This window comes from Narcine bancroftii, chromosome 3 (assembly GCF_036971445.1).
Source record: "Narcine bancroftii isolate sNarBan1 chromosome 3, sNarBan1.hap1, whole genome shotgun sequence".
Lineage (NCBI taxonomy): Eukaryota > Metazoa > Chordata > Chondrichthyes > Torpediniformes > Narcinidae > Narcine > Narcine bancroftii.
In genome coordinates this window covers 358,826,162-358,840,700 of record NC_091471.1, presented here as the reverse complement: position 1 = coordinate 358,840,700, position 14,539 = coordinate 358,826,162, and the positions used below count along the sequence as shown (strand labels likewise).

Here is a 14,539-nt window from a genome sequence, read left to right as displayed (position 1 = left end):
TTCTTGAGAAGATTATGGATAAAAATAAACAAGTTATTTTCCAACATTATGCTGGATGAAACATAGCAGCTTCAGAGAGCAAATCACTCTCCAGTTGTGGCCCACCACGAGTAACAAACACTTTGCTGGCAACAGCATCAAACAGTCAATGCAAGTAAAGTAAACCTTTAATTGGAGGTTCAGTAAGAGTGTGAGAGTTTATTGTCAAATGCATAGCATTATGATGTATAAATGCACCAAATTTCTTATTACTGCAGGCAGGCAGGCACATGTTTCACCAACTGCAATAGAGCAAGTTAAATTATCACAATATGTCAGGATTAAAAAAGATGTTTTAAAGAAGTGATGCTTTTAGTTGTGCAGCCAAGGAGTGGTTGAGCCTTATTGCTTGTAACGCGGGAGGATGAGGGGTGATCACATAGAGGTGTACAAAATCATGAGGTGAATGTAGAGAGTCGTTTGCATAGAGTAGGTGAATCAACAACCAACAAATATTCTAATGATGGAGATCATGGTTGCAATGCAGCTAGCAATGCCTTAGTATTTGATTAGACTTGGCTGCTAGCAGGGGGCTGACGCACAGTACATCATCTGTAATGGAGACTTGCAGCCTCACGGCCTGCCTCATGGTGCTGTTCACAACAACTTTAAAGTAAAGTTCCTTTTTCCTTCATCCACATGTTGCCTTAAGAACTCACACAAGAGGAAACATGATTGTCAAATGTGGGATCAAGGAAATTGGAAGAAAATGCTTGAAAAGGGAAAATCTAAAGTCAGCAACTGATCAGTGAAGAGAAGCTAACACAGTGAAAAATGCAAGGATAACAACCCACCAGCGAAACTTCAGCTTACTGGCTGAAAATTGGAACAGATTTAAACTGCATTTTGGATTGCATTTCGTGGTAATCGGAGCTGACGAGAAAAATTATAAATTGAAAGCTTCAGTTTTCTTACATGTCATGGGTGATGAAGCCCTGGAAGGTGCATAATGACTTCACATTTGCTGCTGAAGGAGACAAAATGAAACAGGAAAAAATAATGGAACAGTTTGAGGCAAACTGCATACCTAAACATAATGTGACATTTGAGAGGCACAGATTTTTCACATGTATACAGAAAATGGAAGAAAGTATTGATCAGTATGTGACTAAATTGAGAAACAGAAGCAAAATGTGTGAATTTGGTGGACTGACCAACTCGCTGATAAAAGACAGACTTGTGTGTGGTATTCCAGGTAATAGTCTAAGGGAAATATTGCCTCAGCTCTTGAAGTGTATCACAAAACTATCCATATGGTCTATGAGCACCTGGACAGAGTTGATACCTTAATGGATGACATCATAGTATCAGGAACCACGAGAATGGAGCATGATGAGAGACTAAGGAAAGTGCTTGAAGCAACAAGGAAAGCAAACCTGAAGCTGAATAGAGAGAAATGGCAGCTCAGGGTGACAGAACTAACATTTGTAGGAGATATTATTGGCAATGAGGCCATCAGACCAGATTCCAGGAAGGTGTCCACTATTGGGAACATGCCAAGGCCACAATGCAAAAAGGACGTACAGAGGTTTAATGGAATGGTCAACTATATGGGTAAATTCATGTCCAACCTCTCAGAAAAGATGCTCCATTGAAAAGACGAACAGAAAGGAACATTGAATCATGGGCACGAAAAGTCATCGACCGAACTAAAGAATCTGCTCACAGAGGAACCAGTTCTGAGGTTTTACGACCCAGCGAGACCCATCAAGATATCATCAGGCGCATCACATAGTGGGCTCAGTGCAGTTCTTCTGCAAAAATATGATGGCAGGCAACCCTCTGCTCAATGACAGATGCGGAGACACGATATGCTCAAATTGAAAAGGAGCTGCTCAGCGTCACATACGCCTGGGAAAGATCTCATCAGTTAGTGTCAGGACAAGCAATCAGTGTGGAGACTGACCATAAGCCCTTGATTACATTGTTCCAAAAGCCATTAAGTGAATGTCCACTTAGAAAACAAAGAACGATGATTAGGCTGAAACGCTATACACTGAATGTAGCGTACACTCCAGGTCAGCTAATGAACACAGCAGACACGTTGTTTAGAGCTGTTGATGTGAGAGAGCACGCAAACACCAAAATGGATGAAAATATGAATGCGTTCCTGGACATGATCACAAGTGTACTGCCTATATCCAATGCAGAAATGGAGCTCATAAAGTCAGAGACAAATAAAGATGACGCACTGAGACAACTGAGAAAAAACATCTTGGATGGATGGCCCAACATGAAACAGGGCTGCTCACCTGGCGTTGCAGAGTACTGGAACTGCAGGGCAGAACTATCAGTGGTTGAAGACGTCATCTACAGAGGAAGCAAAATCCTTATCCCAGAGTCTGAGAAAAGAGATGCTGAAAAGGATCCATGGAGAACATCTCAGAATCGAAAAGACCACAAGAGGTGATGTACTGGCCAAGAATCAACAATGATATAACAAATAGTGTCAAACTGTACAAAAGGCCAGAAGTATTAAGCAAGCCATCCGACAGAACCACTAAAGCTACATCCAGCACCATATAGACCTTACCAAAAGGTAGGCGGTGGTCTATTTGAACATCAAGGGAAGGACTACCTTGTAGTCACAGACTATTACTCCCTGTATCCAGAGGTGTGTAAACTGAATATCATCACTGCCAATGCTGTAATAACAGGTATGAGAGCCATATCCTCCAGACATGGCATGGCAAACAAGATCTTCACAGAAAATGGACCCTACTTTTGCAATGTAAAGTTCCAACAGTTTGCCAAAGACTCATTTGTACACATCTCGTCAAGTTCTTATTTTCCACAGTCCAATGGTCTAGTGGAAAAATCAGGACAGTGAAAAGACTAATGAACAAAGCAAAATACTTTTACCAGAGGATGCTAGTATATCGCACAATGCCGCTCGAGTGTGATATGTCACCAGCACAACTCCTTATGGGACATAAGCTAAGATCAAACCTACCCATTCAGGAGAACCTCTTAAAAACAAAAGAGCGGGAGAAGGTGAGGAAATTCAAAGAACAACAGAAAGAAAAGCAAAAGTATAATTTTGACAGAGGAACAAAAAGTCTACCAGAATTCTACACCAGTGACCAAATAAGGCTAGAAGACAAAATAAACTTATGGACTCAGAAGGGAACTGTCTTTAGTGGTCCAACCAAGATCATACACCATTCAGAAGGTGCTGTTCTGTGAAGATATCGTCAAGATCTTCAAATGGAACCAGCCACAGTGGATGAAAAGACAGATACTGTTGAACAACCTGAATGCACATTTGAGAAGACTTAATCTGAGGCAACAACTCAGATTCAAGGACAATTAATTAGGAGATCATCAAGACACTTGAATCCTTCCAAGAGACTCATTGAGCAAATTTAAAGACTCCTGTTATAGAATGTAGTGCTATCTTATTCGCTCTTCAAGTTTTAGTGTATGTAAATATGAACTCACAAAAAAAGTTTAAAAAATGTTAACAATGTTGATAATAATGAAAATTTAAGTTCTTGGGGTTAAAATTAAAACTGCAAAGTTATACAAAGAAAACATGTTAGTTAAAAGTAATCTACTTTTGTTTTAAGAGAGGGAGATGTAATGATAAAGATCATGGTTGCAATGCAACAAGCAATCCCTTCCTGTTTGATTAGACTTGGCTGCCAGCAGGGGGCTGACGCACTGTATGTTAGATCTATAATTGAGGTTGCAGCCTCATGGTATGTCTCATGGTGCTGTTTACAACAACTTTAAATGAAAGAACCTTTTCCTTCATCCATGTTTTGTCTTAAGAACACAAGGTGAATACAAGGTGAAACAGATACGGTTGCAGGTGAGGGGTGAGATGTTTAACAAGAATTTGAGGGGCAATATCTGGGGGATTATCCAACAGGTCAGACAGGAAGCTGCTTCCAACAAAAGAATTTCCACGTTCTTACTCCTGGAGGGTCATCTGACCCGGCAAGTCAGAAAGTCATTTCCCCATGTCAATCAAGGTTAGAACCTCCCACAATGAGGCTGCCATGCAATTGGTTCTCCTAGATCATGTGGGTGGCACTGGACTGGCTCTTCCAAATAATGAGTAACTTTTAAAAAGAAACGCAAGAGGGTGGAGAGTGTTTGGAATCGGCTGCCAAGGAGCAGTCTGAGGCGTGCACGATTGTAATGTTCAAGAAAAAAAAATTAGATGAATAGGATGAGTTCGGGATATGGACCAAATGAAGGCACGTGGAACTAGTATGGGTGGAGCACTTTGGTCAGAGTGCGCCAAATGGACCTGTTCCCATGGTGCTTGGCTCTTTGTCTCCCTCAGAGGACAATTGTAGTCATTAATTGGAGATTACTGTGGGAAATGGGCAGATCCTCCCTCCCCTCACGTCTGCCAATCTCACACGTCTTTGTGAAATGACCTTCAATGTCCAACTTAAGTTCAGAGTATCAAGGTGTAACATTTCACCATGTAGATCCTCTGCCAATTAGACTGGATATATATTAGAACTCATGAACAGCTGTTGTTTTCCAATTTTTTTTGCAATTAGCAATTTGGTTTCACCTGTTTCTATTTGTCCACAAAAAAAAACCATGCATTGCATCTCGAAAACAACCCAAAATATGATTTTCCTTTGAAAATCTGAGCCAGGAATTAGGAAGAGAAAGTAGATTATCATGACTTGACTCAGAACTTCAAATGTAACCCTGATCACACTCATACTTTGACACTTTGAATGTGACAGTATCTGAGACAGTAAGTACTTGGAACTGAATGTGAAACAGAATTGGGCTGAAGTAGTTGACTCAAACTATTTTTAAGCTATAGATTATTCAAGCATGCCTTCATTGGATCCTTGTAGTCACAGCTAATTACAGAATCAACCTCATTGACCCATAAATTGGTATTACATTGTTTTAACAGAATGCAAATGTCAGGAGCCATTTAATCAATGCAAATAATCAAACCTTAATGACAAATATAAATGTTGAAATTCTAAATAAAAGGCATTTCATTCAAGAGCCTGTTGCAGCTGACTTGGCGACACTCTTGTTTCTGAATCATAAGGTACATGGTTCAACTGCCACTCTAGAGAGTGGAGCAGAGATAAAACATTCCTCGATTTCAACGCAGTGCAATGGAAGTCCTGCTGTGGTGAAGGTGCCACTTTTGTAACCACATTCTTTTTTTTTAAATTAATACCGAACTAAGGGATTGTGTCTGAAAACCTGAATGGTCTCCTCGGGAAATAAATCTGCAATCCAGACTTTGTTTATTCCAGTATCAGTCCACAACCCAATGATGTAACTGCAAATGTCGGCCTCTTTTATCCTCCCAGATGGAAGATAAGAATATTATGGGATCTTTTTGAAGAAGAATGGCTAAGCTACTCCTGGAAAATTCTTATTCTTCAGCAACTGAGCAAAATTTAACGAATGCCTTCATTATATTGCTGCATGCAAATTGGCCGTTGCACGTCCGATATTACAACAGATTACACTTCAAGCAGCTCCATCAGTTCAAAAGTATTTTGGAAGGCAAATAAAGGAACTTGCAATACGCAATAAAAAATATAGTACATATTGCTTTCATCTGTGCTTCCCTCTGTCATCCAGTTATTTTGTTATTTTTATAGTCAACAAAACTGAAGGTTGCAATAATTACCTTATTCAACAGGGTCGTGTAGCCGTTAACGCAAAGCTATTGCAGCGCCAGTGACCCAGGTTCAAATCGGGCGCTGACTGTACATTCTCTCTGCCAGTGTGTGGGTTTCCTTAGGGTGCTCTGGTTTCCTCCCACCCTTCGAAACATACAAGGATTGTAGATTAATTGGGTTATTTCAGCGGCACGGCCTCGTGATCTAAATTTAAAATTTGATTTATTATCTTGCATTTTGAGAAGCAATGAATGAAAGTAGTAAATCTTGTGCTCATTTACCAGCTTTCATGACTTCTGCGGGTATTGTAGACAAAATAGTAATTGCTATAACACAGGATATCCAAGAACCAATTTGTTTACATCCGGCTCCAGATATACAGAGAAGCTCGTTCCTTTCCCTAATATTCAATACGTGAAATCAATGCTACTGTAGGAAGAGCCTTATAACTGAGCATCCAGATAGATGTCTATGAAACAAATACTTTGAAAATAATAAAAATGGAAAAGGCCTTCACTCCATCCAAACCATTATTTCAAAACTTAAAACAAATATTTACGTTGTCCTTGTAAAAGCCCAAGTCTATTCCTTGCTTACATCAACCAAATTTCATTTTGATGAATTTGACCCAAAATGCTGACTGGCCATTGCTATCCTTGGATGCTTCCCGACCTGTTGTGTCCTCCTGCTTCCCTTTGTTGTTTTTTTTTAAATACTTTATTTTTCCCATAAATATATTCATTCAGCTTTTTTATACATTTCAAATATATATTAAAAGTTTACAAACACAAAAGTAAAAAATTCCCCTTTTCCCTCCCCCACCCATAAATGTAAGAATATAACCTTACGCACCTTCAAGCTCTCTTTTTTTTCATGATTGTAAAGATGTGATATCCCTGCTTCCCTTTGTTAACTTATTTTCATAATTCAATAATTTTTCTACCCCTGTTCAGCTTTTATTTTGGCTGCACAATAGATGGAGCACAGAAACGGCCCAGTCAAATTTATCCTTCAGCACAACGCATAAACATCTTCATCTAACCCAGTGGTTTTCAACCATTTTTCTTGCCACTATGGCATCGGTGCTCTGTGATTATTAAGGGATTGCTTAAGGTGGGATGTGGGCGGAAAGGGAACGATGAGAATCACTGCTCTAGACCCAATTGTTACTGAAATATTGTGCTTGAGAAAAATTGTCATTGGCCCATTTCCTTCGGAGTTATGAAACCATGCACATAATGAGTCATTTAAGTACGATTAAAACAGTGGTTTTCAAACCTTTTTCTTTCCACTCACATACCACCTTAAGCAATCCCTTACTAATCACAGAGCACCTAGGGCATAGGGAATACTTAAAGTGGTACGTGAATGGAAAGAAAAAGGTTGCCCCTTTATCTAATTACTCTATTCCTCTCCTAACCATGTATTTATCCAGTTGTGAATTCACTATAATAGTCCCAGCTCACTCAAATGATGGACAGATGAGGAAAGAGCAACATGAACACCACAGAATTTGTCTGTTCCCTCACTGATCCCTGGAGAATACAGAAGGATAAGTACTGGAGGACATGAAAGATCATGATACTATCAAAATGCAAGTGTACTGGACAAGTTTATTTTGAGATATTAAGGAGGCAAAATTAAAGGAATTTTGAGAGAGTGGAAGCTTAATTAAAAATGTACTGAACTCATTGTTTTGCCTAACCAATTGATTTTGGTTTGTTATAATTACCTTTCTTGAACAAATAGCAACTCATTAAGTGTGCCAGACTGAAGAATGGACTCCGCTGTTTTATCTTGCTTTGACTTCAAATCAGAAAAAGAGGCTTTTTATACATCAAACATGTCTTTTGCCACCATTCTCCATCTAATCATGCCATTTTAACCTTTCAATCCTTTTGAGCTTAGCCTCCTCATAAATGCTTCCAAACTATGAATCTCAGCTGCTATTTTGGTGATGAAAATGGGAATTTTACATCCAATGTGCTCTTTGAGCAAAAACAATGTTCCAAAAATTGCCGCTTGATTATCCCCATGGCACTGTTTCAACGTCATCTCTTGTCCTTTCCACATTTAATCAACGTAATCTTTTCATAATCTAAAAGATTTGCGCTCAAACAGCATGACTTATTTTTCCGTTCTCGGAATACTTGGAGAATACTTGTTAATTTCCTTGAAGTGTAAATGCTGTTACTGTGTCCTCAAACAACAGGGAAAACCACTTGAGAGCATACAAACCAAATCACCAGCTAATTGGTTCTTCATTTGATGTACTGTTTGAGGTAAATGACTTGGCTTCTCATTAAAAGAGCACAAATTACAAATTCATTGCCACACTAATATGTCAGCCTCTCTCAAGTTCGTTTAACAGTATCTAAATATCAAAGTTCACAGTTCAAACTTCAGATTTATTGTCAGAGTACATCATACGTAACATCACATTCTTCCCAGAGATTATATAGGTATAATAAAAGAGAGAAATTTAAACAATGAAGATATGTGAACAAATTTATCGTGCAATAAAGAAATATTCAGAAATAGTGCAAATAACAGTAAGAGTCCTTAAATGAGTCTCCGATTGAGTCTGTTGTTTAGGAGTCTGATGGTGGAGGGGGAGCATCTGTTTTAGGTGGGTCAAGTCTTGTGGCACCTGTATCTCTTTCCTGATGGTAGCAGCAAGAGCAGAGCATGTCCTGAGTCATGTGGATTCTTAATGATTGCTGCTGCTCTCTAACAGCAGTGTTCCATATAGATTTTATTGATTGGGGTGGGTGGGGGGGGAAGAGTTTTGCCTGTGATGTCCTGGTCCATGTCCACTACCTTTTCCAGGGCTTTCCATTCAGATATATTGGTGCCCCCATACCAGACCCTGATGCATACTTCCCACTACACTTCTGTAAGAGTTTACCAAAGTTTTCAATGTCATACAAAACTTGTGCAAGCTCCTTAAGAAGTAGAGGCTCTGATGTGCTTTCTTCACAATTACATTAGTGTGTTGGGTCTAGGAAAGGTGCTCCAAGATTGTGACTCCCAGGAATTTAAATTTGCTCACCCTCTCCATCTCTGGTCTCCGATGATCACTGGATCATACACTTCTGGTTTTCCCTTCCTAAAGTCCACCATCAACTCCTTGATTTTGGAGACATTGAATGCGACTAAGACCATTCAGCCAGGATTTTACTTTTCATCCTGAATGTTGACTCATTGCCCCCTCTTTGATACCGTGATATTGACATCAAATTTGTGGATGATGTTATTGACATACTGAGCCACACAGTCATGGGTGTAAAATGAGTTGAGAAGAGGACTAAGTACTGTAAGGTAAAAACATCATGAGATGGGACTGTTGTCCTCCTATTCTGATGGATTATGGAGGAGATGTTCTTACCAGTCTACACTGATTGTGGTCTGAAGGTGAGGAAGTCCATGGTCCAGTTGCACAGTGTGCTTCTGAAGACTAGGACTTGGAGTTTGTTGATCAGTTTTGAAGAAATGATGATGTTGACTGCCGAACTGTAGTCAATAAAGACCATCATGATGTTGTGTGTCTTTGCTGTCCAGGTGTCCCAGGGCTTTGTGTAGAGCCAGTGAGATACGGTATCTGCCGTAAATCTGTTGCTGCAGTAGGCAAATTGGACCATATGCAACCCAATGAAACAACATTTCTCCGATCACAGTGCACAGGCATAGCACATAATAATTACATATAGATATAGAGATATAATTTTAAATAAATATATGTAAATATTTTGGGATGATTGGTTAGAGGATAGTGTTTAATCTCAGCCTGCAGGAAGAACCTATTACCCAGCTTGGAAGCCCTGATTTTGATGCTCCTGTGCCACCTTCATGATGATAACTATGTGCTGGATGGAAAAGGTCCTCTATATAAGCCAAATAATGTGAGTTGAACCAGGCAATTTAGTGAGTCATCTGGCAGTGTGAATGCTCCCAGCTGGGCAGGCGGATGGTGGGGGGGGGGGGGTGGGGGGGTGGGAAAATCAGCCAAGCTCTGATACTTGGTAGGGGATTGTATCAGAGCCTTGCTGAGTTGACTCAGGGTTGTCTCAGCTGCATTGTGAACGGCCAACCCGATATCATTAATGATGTTAGTGCTTGCGTCAGCTGGTAGTTTTAATATCGTTGCAGTTCTATTTCACAGGACGGCTGGTGGAGCTGTTACAGGGCAGCCAGTGAGGCTATCAGCAAATGGCTGGTGGAGCTGTTAGCATTAACTGTGTTTTAAATCATCTCAAGATTAGTTATAGTACCTAATACAATGTAAATGCTATGTAAATAATTTTTATACTCTATTGGAATCATGACAAGCTGGTCTGTGGGTTTGTCCTACGTTTGAACAATCTGAGGCCCACTGCAGTAGATTTTCCCATGGTCTTTTATTCATTGCCCACATATTTCTTATTAAATTGGGCATGTCTTTTCCCACCGTCTTTTATACGTTAAGCGCATATGTCTTATTAAATTGTGCACATTTTTTCCTACGGTCCTTTATACATTGTGCACATAGATGCTTTATTCCCACTACAATTTCACTGTTCTGCGAGTATGTAATACATCACAGAGGACGTCACCACTGGAGATTAGGCCCCTCCTTAGCGCCACAATATCCACATGAACCAGGGAATTCATGATCCAGTGTGAACAGCTCAGCCAGTACTGCAACACAGGCCATTAATTCACCTATTTAGTGGGTTGCCAGTGTGAAAGGGCCTATACATAATTCTTTAAGCCCTATTTAAGCAATGGTCCCCATTAAACATTGTCAATAGAGGAAAGGCAGACACCAGTGATCATCTCAGCTGTTTTGATTATCCTCTGTATTGACTTCTAGTCTGATGCTTTGCAACAAAGATGCAGTCAGACAAGAGCCTCTGAATGGTGCTCCTGCAAAAAGTTGTCAGTAGCCTTGCCCTCCTCAATGTCCTTAGAAAGGTAGGTGTTGCTATGCCTTCCTGAGTAATAAGGAGGTGTTGTGTGTCCAGAGTAGGTCTCAGAAGCATGTTTGAATGCACTGTCCATGAGACCATCATCGGGCTTACACATTAGTTATTTCAAGAAAGACTTTACATTTCCAAGATTATTTCAGAATTGTTGAAAATGGAACATATGTTAACCTCCTCTTAAAATGTTTTGATAAATCTAAGCAATCACCCATAGTAAAGAGTCCCAAATGCAAATCCAGTGTCAAGTCTGATCGGCAAAATTATCATATTCAAACAAAAGCAGACGATGATAACTGATTAGCTTAGAAGGGACATACTGAATAATGAGCAAAACCTTCCCAAACAAAAGGTCAAAAATAAAACGAGGCTTAACAGGCAGAGTGCGAGAGCCCAAAACACCGACTGTCTCCTGCTCTCTGTGGACGCTGCCTGACCCATTGGGTTCCTCGAGAACTTTGTCCGTTACTCTAGTCTTCCCGAATCTGCAGACTTCTTGTTTTTCACCTTTAAATTGTGATGTATTTTGCTTTTTCTTGCTTTCATGACTTGCCATTTTCAAAATGATGCCGGGTTTATAAGAAGTCAGTCAGGATGATAGTGCAGGACATAAACTTTTAAAAATTAATGCACACACCTGGGGAGTAGACAAAAGCTAAAAGTAGATAAGAATCTCCAAAATTAAAATAGCGATCATTTTTATAACTTTGATAGACATGGACGGTTGTTTCTGTAATTATGATTGAGTGCACTGTTAAAATCTCAGATTAATCAGATATAATAATTTCTGCTGTGTATAATTACAGCAGGAAATTGAAGTCCGCCTCTACTTTTATTTTCCATTGGGGAAGATTTCAACAGTATGTCCTGTGGAGGATCAGATGATTTATGACAACTTAAGAATTTCCAACTTAAACAGAATATCTAAATATATGACAAAAAAGTGATATTTTCTCTACTACAATAGTGAAGCGAATTACCTCGCCATTATTCTCACACTAAATGTTCCTCCTCCATTATAACAATTCAACTAGCAGTACATTACTTCCCATAATACTGCACACAGCACATCCACTTATCTAACATTGATTCAGTCACTGGAGATCCACGACTCCATTACATATTTTATTTAATAGATATCCTGTCTCTTAATACAACCCCAAATCTGCACTGACTTTTCAATGAGTTCAAATGACTCAAATACCAAGAGTTAAGGTACTCTGCAGTTGATCTGAAAATAGCATGGGCATCAACTGGCATCAAGCTAAAGCAGTGACCTATCTCGGTGTAATCTAATAGGAACATGACACCAGACCAGATGGAAATACAGTTAGTAATTAAGAAGAATCTTCTCAGCTTCAGATCATAGCCTTTAATATTTCATGCTCGTTAGCATTTATGAAATGATAAAGCCTATCTATCCTTACCTCGCGTGACATTAAGTAGCTGATAAGGTTTATCAGGACATGGTTCATGTTTCTCCATGACCTTCTGATTCTTTGCCAGGGTGCCTTTATGCCTTAGCCTGTACTGGGAGAACTCAGTAGAACTCAGCTGCCAGCAACGTTTAAGCCATCTTGAAACTGGACTGCTGTCTGAGGAAGTAGGATTTGACCTTCAGCATACAGACATCATATTCTTCCAAAAATAAGTATGAATTACCTTTTGTAATATCATTAATCTCATCAACGGAGAACATACGCAAGACCAAGTGAAACTGGAGCAGGAGAAGGCCATACAACCCCATTCAATATGATCATGCCTGATGTGATCTCAACCTTGACTTCACTTTTCTGTGATAATGAAGTCTGTCTGTCTGTCTCTCTATGTTCCATCCACCTTTCTATAGTACAGACAGTTGTTCCATTTTGCATTAGGATAATTGTGACATTTATTATCTATCTTTTGTATTTGTAATTTTAATTCAATTGAAACTAGTTTTGTTTTTAAGCTGAAACAACTAAGAATTTTGATGTATATGTACATTATGCAAAATATATGAAAATAAACTCATTCTAATTATCTAGTGCATGTATCCCAACCTGAGTATGCAGAATTCAACTCTCTGGACAACCCTTTGAAAAGAGAAATGCCACTTGATCTTTGTGTTACTGTGAGGACATATCCTGGTTATAGATCCCACGACCAGAGGATCCTGCCTCTAAACATGAATCCCCTTCAGAATCCTACTTAGTTCAATCAGCTTTCAACTTTTGAATCTCTGGAGAGCTCAAGCTCAACTTGTTCGATCTTTTTTATTAGCTAACTCCTTCATTCACAGATTCAATTGACTAAATACTCAATGTATTGTTTTGAATGTAAGAATATCCTTCCTTAAAAAGAGCAACCTCTTTGCAGAACTTCATGATGTGGCCTCATGAAAATTCTGTACAATTATGCCAAAACATTTTTATCTTTGTACTCTACCACCCTTGCAATTAAAACCAACATCCCATTTCCCTTTTTACTAACTTGCTGACCAGTCCATGCCTTGGCTTTGTGAACAACGATTTAGGAAGGGGGCTGTCCATGTCAGCTGCAGGCTCACTGGTGGTTGATGAAGCCAATGTGGAATCGACATGCCCGGCTGCAGCAGCTGTGAGCAATCCTTTAAGACCTGCCAGTAGGTGTGGCTACACTCTCAGCCAATCACAGTCATCCTACACTATCATCTGTACATATGTACATATACACATTGGTGATAGAATCTGTACTATCACATGGCTGTAAGGGAAATTCTGTTCTGGGTTTGATGCTATTGTGTCACTGTTCTTCCTCCATCTCCTTTTGTTGTCAAGGCTAGCCCTTCATGTGTTCTCGAAGGAGGAGACAGACTGGTGAATGGTATGCTGCCAGGCCATGCAATTGGAGGCCAGAGCAGACACCCTGGCGATGGAATTTGTGACAGGTACCAAAGGATTTCTTTAGTCCTGGTACCTCTTTTTCAGAGCCCCTCTGTCACGGTGGCCAGTGGAGAGTTTGCCATACGGCACAATCTTGGGCAGGTGATGATCCTCCATCCTCTGCCCAATGTAGCTGCATCTTCAACAGTATGGTCTCGATGCTGGTAAGTTCTGCCTGTTTGAGGACTTCAATGTTGGTGACAAAATCACTCCAGTAGATGTTGAGGGTGGTGCAGAGGCAGTGCTGGTGGAAGCGCTCAAGGAGTTGTAGGCGATGACAGTAGGTGACCCACAATTTGGAGCCTTACAGGAGGGTGGTCAGTACAATGGCTCTGTACACACTGACCTTTGTACCTTGTGTCGGCAAAGAGTAGCTCTCGAATGAGTTTCTCTAATGTCTCAGTGTGGACTATAGTTGCCTCAAGTTGAACAAGCTGCCATAGGTGTGGTATCAGATATAGACACCATCATTGTCATCAAGGTCTTCTGAGGCCCTTTGGAGCATCGTGCTGAAGAGGATGGTGAAGAGAATCAGCACTAGGACACAGCCTTGATTTACACCACTGCCAATTGAAAAAGGCTCTGAGAGGTCATTGTTGTGCCTGACTTGGCCACGCTGATCCTCATGTAGCTGAATGAGCATGTTGAGGAACTTTGGGGGACATCCCAGTTGTTCCATGATTTGGCACAAACCTTCCCTGCTCACAGAGTCGAATTCTTTGGTAAGGTCGACACATGTCATGAGACAGTTCCTTGTTCTGTTTACTACACTCTCTTGGAGCTGCCTGAGAACAAATGCCTTGTCGATGGTGCTCCTGTTGGCTCTGAAGCCACATTATTTCTCTGAGAGATATTCTTCAGCAATGATTGGCACCAGTCTTGGTGTACCTGCATGGTATGAGTTTCACATCATACTCCATCAGCTTCATCAGATTATATTCCTTTGCATATTCTTGGTGTATTTTCAAATTATCCATAGTCATTAAGTCAGTTATGAAGCTGAAGAAGT

At 40.1% G+C, this 14,539-nt stretch overlaps 1 long non-coding RNA gene across 1 annotated transcript in view; it reads right to left on the bottom strand.

Moving 5' to 3' along the window:
* The window catches only part of LOC138756631 (uncharacterized), a 46,012-nt gene extending 32,828 nt beyond the window's left edge, over window positions 1-13,184 (bottom strand). The window contains exons 1-2 of the long non-coding RNA XR_011353204.1: window positions 13,100-13,184; window positions 12,055-12,222 (exon numbers count right to left, since the gene is read on the bottom strand). This is a non-coding gene — a long non-coding RNA (uncharacterized lncRNA). The remainder of the gene's footprint in view (window positions 1-12,054; window positions 12,223-13,099) is intronic.
* Between the last annotated feature and the right edge of the window lie 1,355 nt (window positions 13,185-14,539).